Here is a 12,495-nt window from a genome sequence, read left to right as displayed (position 1 = left end):
CTTCGACCCATTATGTATTGCAGTCATTTTTGTCAGTTGAGTTAATATTCTGAGCAGTATTACTGAGGTATCTGCAATGTAAGTTGGTAAGATTTGAAGTGTTTATCCAGTTAGAATAGTACATAATTAAATGTGTGCGCTTCAAGGGCTGAACCTCCGTGCATCCTTTAGAGTTGTCTGTCTAAATTTGTTACAGGTATGTGTCACTAAAGTTTCCTGCTTCTTCCCTTTTCACCCCAATATCGAAAATTATTTTAAATTTAAAAAATAGAAGAGCAACCATTGTAAATTTAGGTATGTGAACTGCTTGCACAGGAGTATCTGATGAGTTTTGTAGCTTCTAAGTATGTAAAATGCACTGTCCAAAGCAGTCAGGCCGGCATTTGACAAGGCATGGATAAGAGAAGGGGGAGAGAGAGTGAGAAAGACTTGGCTTGAAAGCAAAGCAAAAGCAATGATATCTGAATGGAAAAATCCAACAGAGACAACAATGATCTAATGTTGCTAAAGCTGCTGTTGAGATCAGAGGCCTGGAGATTGATCGGGATACTAGCTCTGCCACCCTCTATTAGAAATAAGACCCAATTCTCTGACCCACAGTCCAGCTCTCTGCGGTAGCATGGACTAGCTGAATTCCCCCTACTGTTATAAAGTTTGCATCAGGCAAATGGAAAGGAAAAGCTACAAAGAAATTAGGATCATACTTGCATCATGGGGAAGATGGTTGGCAAGATGGTCATCTGTTTATCTCCCCAATGTGTGAATGAGCTGCATGTACTGTGTACAAGATTGAAATGATGCATGCCAATTGGTCCATCATATGGAAGGAGTGTTTGGTGCTTTGGTCAAGCGTTGCATTAATGTTTTATAAGACAGCAATGCATCTCCTGTGATGTTCTCGCTGGTGAGTTGGAGGGAATAATTATTTAAAATGTGGTACCTAACGTATGGATGAGAAGTCACGCAGACCTTCAGTATTTCCCAGTGTGGTAGGAACCCATTAGCAGAAGCAGCTAATTCCCTGGTTAATAGTTCTGATTAGATGAAAGGAAATTGAAGCTATCAATCATCTGTTTATTTTTTTGTGATCGTGGTCAAAGAAATTATAACATTACCTCACACAGACTTAAAGCACAGTCATGATGACATACAAATGCTCACTTTGAAAATACATTAACAAGAAAACCTTTCATTTGTCAAGCACTTACATAACTCACATCTCAAAGTGCTTTATAGCCAATGACAGTTGTAATATAGGAGAAACACAGTAGGCTTCCATAAACAGCCAGGTGATAAATGACCAGGTAATTTTTTTTTAATGCATTCATGGGACATGGGTGTTGCTGGCTGGCCAGCATTTATTGCCCATCCCTGGTTGTCCTTGGAGGGCAGTTGAGAGTCAACAACATTGCTGTGGCTCTGGAGTCACATGTAGACCAGATTGGGTAAGGACAGCAGATTTCCTTCCCTAAAGGATATTAGTGAACGAGGTGGGTTTTTCCAACAATCGACAATGGCGTCATGGTCATCAGTAGATTCTTAGTTCCAGAAATTTTTTATTGAATTTGTGATGATGATTGAGAGATAAATATTGACCAGGAGGGGATCAGGGGAGAGGAGGACATTATCAGTACATATGTGAAATCTTGAAAATGTATTGCAATGTTTTCCAAACTTTTCAAGCTGCAGAACCCTTAGTGATGTACCAAGAGCATCAGGAAACCCCAGGTATTCTCATGTTTTCACCCCCTTTCTGCAATGAAATAGGTGAGAATGCAGAAATCAAATGTAAACAAGTCTTAAGTCTTTTCTAGCTATATCTACAGCCCTCACCGACATTATTCTGCTGGCTAAACTTTGATCTTCAGTGTTGGCCACGGGATTTTCTGCTCAGCAACAGCGCAGTCCAGTAAATCAAATGCAGTAGTCAGCCTATCAGCATCCGAGAGGCCTTGCTCTAATTGTTTTCTCTAGTTATTTTTTAATTTTGAGTGTTGGAACCAGAGTTTACTGATCACGTGGTGGTGCCAGCGTCATGGACCCCATGGAGATCCTTCATGGACCCCCTGAGGGACCATGGCCCCCAGTTTCAGAATCCCTGGTGTGTTGAATCGAATGTTGAAATGCTCAACTCACTTTGATAATTGCTCCACGTGTTTTGTTTATATTGTTTCAATACATGAGGCATCGCTGGCTGGGCCAATTTTTGTTGCCCATCCCTGATTTCCCTTGAACTGAGTGGTTTGTTAGGCTATTTCAGAGGGCATTTAAATATCAACCATTGTTGTGCATCTGGACTCATTATATCGGCAAGATCAGGTAAGGATGGCAGATTTCCTTCCCTAAAGGACCTTAGTGAACCAGATGGGTTTTTACAGCATTTAATAATGGTTTCATTACTGAGACTAGCTTTACATTTCAGTGTGGTGTTGGGGGGGGGCAGCTGGCAGAAGTGGGAGAAGGAAGCTGATGGGGGTGGGGGAGCTGGCAGGAATGAGGTGGGGAGTGCTGTCTAAGTGAGGAGGGGGAGAGGTTTCAGAAAGAGGATTGGGGGAGGGGGGGTAAATATCAGAGCAGATGGGGGTGGCGGGATGACTTTTTCAAAGACATTCCTGTGTACACTGAAGGGAACGCGGAGAAAATTATTTTAAAAAACGTAACAATGGAATCACGGACAGAAATGAGAAACTGCACACACGTATTGAAAGGCCAATACAACTAGTCCCAGGAATCTTCGCCAGAGTCACTACTACACAATCACCATTGCAGCCTCAGAGCTGACAGCTCCATCAGGGAACACCTAGTCTAGGATTATTACCGCTCAGTCAACAAATGGAACAAAGTAATGGCTTCCTCTGCTTCCATATTTGCATTTGAGTCCCTATTAAATTTATGGAGTGCAGCGAGAACATTTTACTGACTCTCATTTATGAAAACGATTTGTGACTTGACTTGGTTACGATTCTGTTAAATATGAGGTGATTTGCTTCGGAAGAGAAAAGAAATCACCTACACCTCAAAGTAAGAAATTGAAGGGACTGAAGAACAGAAGTGTCTAGGGATACAGCACAACAGATCAACAAAGCAATTTAAAATGCAAAACAAAGCACCGGAATCGCTTCCAGGGTATAGAATTCAAATACCATGAAATATGTTAAATTTGTATCAGATGCTAGTCATACTGCACATAATTCTGGCCTCCATGCTACAAAAAGGACACAGAAGCACCGGAGAAAATGCAAAAACGATTTACCAGGATGGTGCCAGAACTGGGAAGGTTCAGCTGTCTGGAAAGATTGAATGGGTCTGGGATTTTCTTAGAAAAGAGAACATTTGGAGGACACCTGTTAGAGGTTTTAAAGTTATGAATGAGTTCAGTAGGGCGATGCGGACAGCATGTTTTCATTTGTTGATGAATCTGATACTGAGGGCCGTAAGATGCGAGGTATTAAGATTAGTAATAAATCCAAAAGGAATGAAATAATGAGACCTTTCTTTACCCTGGGACTAATGAAAATGTGGAACCTACTATGATCAGAATATGGAACCTTCTGTGGCAGTAGGTGGTTGAGATAAATTACTTGGCTGCTTTCAAAAGGAAAGCAGACAATTAGATGAGAGTAAAAAGCAATAGAGAGATATGCTGATAAGCTGAGGTGAGGTAAGCGGAATTGCAAAACACTTGCACGGTGTATAATCAACACAGACAAGTACGTTCAGATGGGTGGCATGGTGGCATAGCGGTTAGCACTGATGCCTCACGGTGCCAGGGACCCTGGTTTGATTCCCAGCTTGGGTCATTGTCTGTGCAGAGTTTGCACTTTCTTCCTGTGTTTGTGTGGGTTTCCTCAGGGGGCTCCAGTTTCCTCCCACACTCCAAATGATGTGTTGGTTAAGTGCATTTACCTCACCAACACCTAATTGGCCATGCTAAATTTTACCTCAGTGTACCTGAACAGGCACTGGAGTGTGGTGACTCAAGGGATTTTCACAGTAACTTCATTGCAGTGTTAATGTAAGGCTACTTGTGACTACTAAATAAATGAATTTTAACTTTAAAAAAATGTCCTATTGCTGGGCTGTTTATCCTGTGTAATTGAAGTGCGGATATAATATGGCTCATTCAATTTTGTTCTTTGACTATTATATAACATACTTTGGTGATTAAAAAAAATGTTGTCAAGAGGGTCTGCTACATTTTGCTGCTTCGTGCTGCTCCTGTGTACATTCTTCAGATGTACGCTCCAGAATTTTTTTTTGGTTTTACCAATTGTATTGGAATCTTGTTGATATTAATCATTGTGTAAGAAGCAAAATTAGACCTTGGAAATATTTTGTATATGTAAGATTTGTTTTAGGAATGTATTTAGCTGGGTTGTTTGTGTGGATACGGGAATATTGTACAGTGCTGATCTGCCTTCTGAGGAACGCTTGGATTTAACACCATATTAATTTGCAGATATTCCCGGGCAGTTAGTTCCCAATTTTTAATGAGACTTGAAAGGATTTGATACACTGAGTTTTTTTGACTATGTAAATTTCTCCATTACACTGTTGCAATGTTTGACCCTATTTAGCTATGATTTTAGAATTGTTTTTATGTTAGAAATATCCCAGTAACATCTTTGTTGTCAAACTTTAGACGGGTTTAAGTATTTGTACTGAATGTGCTGCTGGTTTGCTTAGCAATCGCCTTCCTGCAGTTGAGCCTAAAATAAGCTGAGAAAAATAATAATCATTTTACCAAATGAGAAATTGTTAATTTTTTATGTATACTTAATTTTTACTGAGAATGCAATTTTCTGTCTGTGGACTGCAAGAAACAATACTTTTCACTGTCTGCTAATACATGTGACAATAATAAATCAAATCAAAATCCTTTCAGGTCTTCACCCAACATAGGCAAGTTTTAATTATTTAAATATTTTATTTATAGGTAACTTCTGGCTTCTTTTTTCAAACTATCATCTTAAATCTCTTTCTCCAGTTTCCTCCACCCTTACCTCCAACAAGTGGAAGTGAATTTCTCACCAAGATAGTGAGGCATAACAAAAAAGCTTTTGTTAATTTCCTCTCTATCAATAGCCCACAGGGTCAAACTTCCTTCAAGACTTCTTCCCACCCTAGCACTGAACTTATTTCCTTCCGTCTTCTAATTTCTTTCCAATTCCCCTTCATTCTTCCTTTGAATGCATGTTGTCCATGCAACCCAGCTCCTAATCTCTCTCAATCATATTCCCACTAAAATGCAGACCATCTTACTTCCCTTCCTACCTTCCATGTTAACTGACATTATGAACAGTTCTCTCGCTCTCTCCCTCCAGGTTTGTTCCTGTCCTTCAAATCTGCCGCTCCTCAAAACAAGCCCACTCCTCAAAAAGCCAACTCTTGATCCCCATTCCTCCCCCATCCTTTCAAACGATCACCCCATCTCCAACCTCCCCTTCCTCTCTGAAGTCTTTGCTTTCAACATTCAGGTCCATCTTTGTCACAACTCCGTGAATGAATCCTTCCAAACTGTCACGGCACTGAAGTGGCTTTATTAAAGTCACAAATTACATCCTTTGTGACTGTCATGAAGATAAATTATCACTCACCATCCTTCATGATGTGACTGCAACCTTTGACACAGTCATCACACCATCCTCCAAGACCTCGCCACTGTCATCCGACAGATGGCACTCATCCTGCTGTATTCTTACCTATCTAATTGTAGCCAGAGAATTGCCATCAATGGCTTCTCTTCCAATCTCACACATTTAGCTCTGGTGTCCCCTGAGAATCTAGTCAATGACGCCTACTACTTCTCATTAGAGAGGGGTTCCTGTCTACGCTGCTGGTGTTTATTTGTGCTAATGCCCCCCGAGTCGTAGCCTTGGCTCTTTCCAGTGGTGGTTTGCCAAAGTCTTTCACTGTGGTGCCGGTTTAGTCTTGGATTAACTTGGTTACTGCGGCAGAACAAGAAGCTGCTAGCAGAAGGATAAAAAAAATTGGGCAACATCACAAGTGTAGGTGGACCCCTCCCACTGGCACTATGCGATAACTTCAAAAGCTCATCTCATTCCTTCCTCTGAGCAAAGGGAAATCCATTAGCACTGCTAATACCAATAGCCCTAATGAAAATGGGAGACATAGCTAGGGGCTGTAATGACAAAGTCAATCCTCAGACTGCACAGCTGTAGTATACAGGAGAAAATTAGTAAATTGTGTTCTTGAAGCTCTGTGGTTTCTGTTAAGAACAGTGTAGAATGCAAGGACAGAGTGGAAATAGTATATGAAAGTGATGTTGCATGCTAAAGCAAGAGCAGGGCCAGATGTGTGAAAAGAATAAAAATATTCAAAGCAATTGCCTAATACGTTTTTGATGTATCCAATGTGCGGGAGATCACGTTGAAGGCAGCACATATTGTATATTAGATGGAAAGTACAGTAAGCCCTCATGTGATATTGCCTCATTTCTGAAAAAAGACATTTTGTCAAAGCTTTTTGTATTGCACTCATCAGGACAATCACAAGAAAACCAATGTCAGGGAAACTGACAGCATTATACTATATAAGATAAAAATGCTGATTGTTTAGCAGGTGGACTCTGGTAGAAGCATTTCCATGGAGAATGTATTAGTTGATGGTGTCTTGACAGTTACCTGCCAAGTATTGTTTGATATTGAAACCAGGCAGCTTTACTGTGGTTAAGTCATTGTCCTGTGGAATGGACTAATGAATGACTCTCACTTATTTTGTTTAGCTGAAAGAGATGCAAGATGTGTATGTGTTCTTGCAGTCTGCAAAGATTAGGGCCTGCGGATTAATATGTTTAACCTGCAGTACGTGCAGATGTGCCACCCTGCGAGCCTGACTTCCAATCCTAGATTGATTTAGCTCACAGGATTATTTAGCAGTTCATGGAGTCACATCTAATGTTAGATACTGTGTTTTGTGTTTTGCAAGCACAGGCTGATTGAGTACGGTCTGTACCTTATTGTTGTGAACTGCTGCCGGGACACGCTGTTTGATTCGATCCATCAGTCTTTAGGAATTGCAACCGTCAAACTTAGCATCGTACTGGCACTAAAATTCATATACCGTATTACGTGTTTCTATAGGTTCAAATCCCACCATGGAAGATGGTGAAATTTGAATGTGATAAGAATCTGGAAATAAAAATTGAAATGATGACCGTGAAACCACTCTTAATTGTCCAGAAAAACTGCATCTGGTTCATTAATGTCTTTTAGGGAAGGAAATTTGTCACCCTTACCTGGTCTGACCTACATGTGATTCCAGATCCACGACAATGTGATTGACTCTTAACGAGCTCTGTGGCTCGGGAAACAAAGGGGCAATTTGAGATGGGCAGGCCCCGGCTTCAATTGGCGGCGTTGGGCTCAGTTCTTATCGCTTCTCGGCCTTTTGGCTAAGATCAAGTGTAGTATCGAAATGCTGCACTTGGTTGAAGTCATTGGGTTGCTCAGCTTCATTTGAAGCAATTTTTTAAAGCGGCATCTCGGCCATTTGGCTAAGATGCAAATAAGATCAAGCCCTGGAGGAGGAGCTACACCTACTTCAGTCAGCTTGGATCATGTAGATCAAGCCCAAGACAGGAGGTGAGAGCCCTGTCTTGTCAGCTTGGATCGGGAATGTCCCAACTTGTTGGGACTCTGAATTGGGTTTAATTTGACTTGATTGGATTGGAATAAAGTTTAAAAAATAAATGCTGCCCTAGCCAATGGCATCCAAAACCCATTAGTGAATAAGAAAGAGTAGAACGTTTTTTGAGCTTGCTGACAACATTCTGTTAGTGGCGATTACCAATCTTGATGCTGCAGCATTGTAGCAACATGAAACAGCTGGCTTCATCTGTTGCTCAAAGCTTTGAGGTTTCTTACCCATCCATATTAACCTGAGTTAGACTTTTCTGCACATATATCAGGGTCAAAAGTGACAATCTTGGGCCTGTTCCAGTTTGCATAATATGCAGTGTGAAATGATTGGATCAGGGTAACCATTATCCTGCAGAATTACTTTGATGTGCCCTGTTTCAGCATCAAACTTGCATAGTGAGCAAGTATGTCAAGCTCTATTTGCAAGGTTTCCAATAGGTCAAAGACATTGCCGAATTGTTTCACTTGAATTTTGGTCAGTTAGTAGGGCCTGTATCCTTATTCAGCGTCGTGAAGTTTGTTTCAAAGTCGTTTCCACTGACCTGATGTAGTGCCGCCATTTTAGAATGGCCTCTCCTGCTCCCTGATCCTTTCTCTCACTACTGACCCTCCGGCTCGCAGTCTGTCCCATTCCCTGGTCCACCCTCTGGTTGCCTCTGCTCCCAGACTGAGATTTTTATTCTTACAGAATCCCCCGCCCCTTCTCTCCAGCTTCCTTTCTCTTCCTTCCTGAACCTGCAGACCCATTCAAGAAAGGTCATAGGTCCAGATCCAGATCAGATCTGAAGCTGGAACTCTGGGGTTGTGAAAAATGTGGGGCCTAGCCATTTAGAGTTGCCCAGCTGGAGCTGTTATTGTGTTTTTTAACATGCATGTGAAACCAGGAATTAGTTTACTTTCACTCCATGTCGCTGTCTGCTACGCACTTTTTCACCACTCATCACTCCAGCCACATCCCCAGGGTCCTAGTGCCACCTCAGCATTTATTCCAGGCTCACATCTTGAAAACCCACCTTTCTCCTTTGATATTCAAGGCTAAGTACACCACAGGTTTATTTTTAAGCAATTTCAGTCTGAGTCTAAGCTGTCTCTTGCTGCTGGTTTAAGACAGAAAGCGGCAAATGGATTATATATGCGGTTAAGTACTGGATCCTGCCAAGTGTTAGATTCTTACATTATTGTCTGCAGTTATTTGCGTACAAAGTTAAAACACAAAAGGAAGAATTTTTTTATAGTTGCCTGAAAAGCATGTCATTCTTTAGCATTTCACCACGTCATTCAGAAACATCTTAAAAGCATTAAGTAAGTTAGTTTGGAGTACAATGACTGTTAGGCAGTAAGCTAACTTGGTTAGTTCTCTCACAAAGTCCCATGTCTGTTGGAGTATGTCCAGCACCTACTTAACATTTACAATGATCTGGATATCTGATGTGACGGTTTCAAGTTTTCATGATTTAATTTTCACCTGGTTCACAGAGGTGATGGCAGAGGAGTGGGGGGATGGAAATCACCACCATAGTTAGTGCTTTATTTTATTACAAACTTTTGCGAAAATATGTTCAATTTTGGACATTTTCAATGTTAGTGTCCCTACATTTCAAACCTAAAGTTATGATTTTTACATTTCTTGCAGAGGTATTTGCAGTTTGCTCACTTGGGAAGCAGCTGCAAGTCCTCAGTGGAGGTCATCTGTTTAGTTATCTGCTGATTAGTCAGTGGTTGAACTTGGGGGCCTTTGTACTGTAGGAAACTGCAATGTACTCGACACTCAACTGCCCTCGGGCAACTAAGGATGAGTAGTAAATGCTGACCAGTCAGCAATGCCCATATCCCACGAATGAAGTAAAAAAAAAGCAAATAAGGTGTCCAGATGAGAAACTTAAGGCAGTACTAATTTACATCAGTGGTTAGCACTGCTGCCTTTTGGCGCCAAGGACCTGGGCTCAATTCCCAGTTTGGGCCACTATCTGTGTGGAGTTTGCAGGTTCTCCCTGTGTCTGTGTGGGTTTCCTCCAGGTGCTCTGCTTTCCTCCCACAATCCAAAAATGTGCAGGTTGGGTGCATTGACCCAAACAGGCATTGGAATGTTGTGACTACGGGAATTTCACAGCAACTTCAGTGCAGTGTTAATGTAAGCCTTACTTGTGACTAATAAATTAACTTTACTTTACATTTTACATCATAAGAAGTTCTTACTGTGCCGACCCCAGTCCAATGCCAGCATCTCCACAACCTGATTTATATCATGCAAACAGCGTTCCAAGGATAACTTGTGGGATAGTGTGTTTGGTTTAGCATTTGACAATGAGATTATAGGACAACATACAAGATTTCACCTACAACTGCTTTGCAGTTTTATTTGGGTTAAAATGTGCTCCTATTCTGTCACTGCCCTATATGTCCAAACAGCCGCATTGTTTCTGCTCTGGAAATGCAACTTTTCTGAGTTGAATTTCCACACTTCTAATTTTCCCTTCTGAATGTCAGCCTTCGCTCACTGATAACACCCTTTGTAGTTTCTTGAGGTCTTGGTCAGAGCAGGAGCTATACCAAGCTGTGATATAATCAGAAAGAATGCTTCCTATGGTGCATCTGTATAAGTTGGTGAGAGTCGTAGCGGAGTGCCAGATTTCCTTACTCTTCTGAGAAAGTAGAGGCATTAATGGGCTTTCTTAACTATAGTGTCGGCATGGGGGGACCAGGACAGGTTGTTGGTGATCTGGACACCTAAAAACTTGAAGCACTTGACCATTTCTACTTCGTCCCCACTGATTGAGATAGGGGCATATTCTCCACTACAGTTCCTAAAGTCGATGACTATCTCCTTCATTTTGTTGACATTTGAGGGAGAGATTATTGTTGCCACACCAGTTCACCAGATTCTCTATCTCTTTACTGTACTCTGCCTTATCATTGTTTGAGACCCGATCCACTGCGATGGTGTTGTCAGCAAACTTGAAAATCGAGTTGGAGGGGAATTTGGCCTCACAGTCATAGGTGTATAAGGAGTAGAGTAGGGAGCTGAGAACACAGCCTTGTGGGGCACTGGTGTCCAGGATGATCGTGGAGAAGGTGTTGTTGCCTATCCTTACTGATTGCATTCTGTAGCTTAGGAAGTTCAGAATCCAGTGGCAGAGGGAGGAGCCCAGCCCAGGCCATGCAACTTGGAGATGAGTTTCATAGGAATAATGGTGTTGAAGGCTGAGCTGTAGTCGATTTAAATAGAAAGATGTGTTAATAGCGGATGTTAAAAAATATTGAAAGACATATTAATTTCACATTAGCCATGTTCTGCAGAAGGCTATATGCATATACCCAAATAATGTGTTAGATATTGTATTGTCTTGAAGTGATCCACAGAGACTTTCTCTTGTAGTCTATGTTTGATATGTTGTTATGCTTGGTAATTTTAAACATATTCCAATGAGCATGTCTTTTGATCCATTTCCATATTGATCTGGCGTTTTAGTTTTGAATTCTGGATACACTGAAAAACAATCAGTTTTCTGGTAGCTGCACCACTTAATTTAATTGAGCCTAATAACTTTGCCACTCTTAAACTTGTTCCCTCACAGAATGTGCTGATTCGGAATACTGATTACGATAGTTAGAATTTGAGCTGATTCTGGGTTCAGCAGGAACAAGTATGAGTTGTAACATTTTCATTACCCTGTAAGAGCACATAAAGCTGGCTAGGCTTATTACCTTCAGTGCCTCCTCATGAATTTGAAGTGCCTATTGTTCTATTCAGTATAGTGGTGTTTCGTTCTCCTTATTACCTATAACCTTGTCAATGGAAGTAAAGATTGAATTATGGATGTGTTGTAAAGTTAAGTAATTGAATTATTCCTCATCTAAATAAGCCAGCAAAGGGTCCCTCTTCCAGAATTTGTTTGCTCTGGGGTGAATATTTTAAATGTAACACATATTGAGACTGGAGTTTCAGTACCTTCATGTGGTGGTGCTGCTGCTTAAAATAGAGATCCCCAAATAGCACAACTCTGCCACTAACAGGAACTTAAAGGTACTGGTGTTATAGGAAGAAGCTGATTCCTGGAGATACCTGCAACATTGAAATGTATCTCATATGCTCCGTTCTCATGACTGGAACTTGGAGAAATTGTAAGGAGCGTGCAGAGAGCTCAAATCAAGTTATGTGCAACAAATTTGTCTACTTATCACTTGTCATGGCATTCCAAAAGTAATTCATTCTTCAAATTTTGAGTTTTTATAATTATGATTATTGACTTATAACTTACTAACAAACCTCAGTTTTGGCAACTTTTGGATTGTGTATCCCCTCCAAAATCATAACATCCTTGATTTGGAAGCGAGGGCATTGGAATGTTATTGCTTATTATATTAACGTTCCTTGTCCCAACATAGGATCTTGGCAGCAATTCTTGCATCTTGTATTGAAAATTACTATATTCTACCGTTGTTATGAAAGGGAGATGGAATTACCAAAATTTCTGACACGGAAATTGGCTTTTTAAATGCTGGATATGAAAGGTAATGCATCGATTGCCTGTCGTGAAACCAAATATACTAAGGGGGAGGTAGTGGCATAGCAGCTGTGTTGCTGGACAGTAATCCAGAGGCTCATGCTGTGGGAACATGGGTTCAAATCCCATGGTGGAATTTAAATTAATAAACCTGGTATGTAAAGTCTCGGTAATGGTGACTCTGACAACTATCATCAATTGATTCATCAGTGTCATTCAGGGAAGTCTGCTATACTTAACAGGTCTGGCATACATATAATTCCAGATGCACTGCAACGTGATTGAATCTTAACTGCCCTCTGAAATGGCCTAGCAAGCCACTCAATTCC

At 41.0% G+C, this 12,495-nt stretch overlaps 1 protein-coding gene and 1 non-coding gene across 7 annotated transcripts in view; both read left to right on the top strand.

The window, feature by feature from the left end:
- Positions 1–12,495, top strand: part of bbx (BBX high mobility group box domain containing) — a 183,178-nt gene that overhangs the window by 82,810 nt on the left and 87,873 nt on the right. The gene's annotated exons all lie outside the window — the stretch shown is intronic.
- On the top strand, positions 7,395–7,583 carry LOC145353545 (U2 spliceosomal RNA). Its single transcript, XR_013888719.1, has one exon. It is a non-coding gene; the product is annotated as a U2 spliceosomal RNA (small nuclear RNA).

The sequence above is a fragment of the Carcharhinus amblyrhynchos genome, chromosome 15, assembly GCF_965287045.1.
Source record: "Carcharhinus amblyrhynchos chromosome 15, sCarAmb.v2.hapA, whole genome shotgun sequence".
NCBI classification, from domain to species: Eukaryota; Metazoa; Chordata; class Chondrichthyes; order Carcharhiniformes; family Carcharhinidae; genus Carcharhinus; species Carcharhinus amblyrhynchos.
The sequence above is the reverse complement of the archived record's forward strand: the minus strand, read 5'-3'. Positions and strand labels throughout refer to the sequence as shown.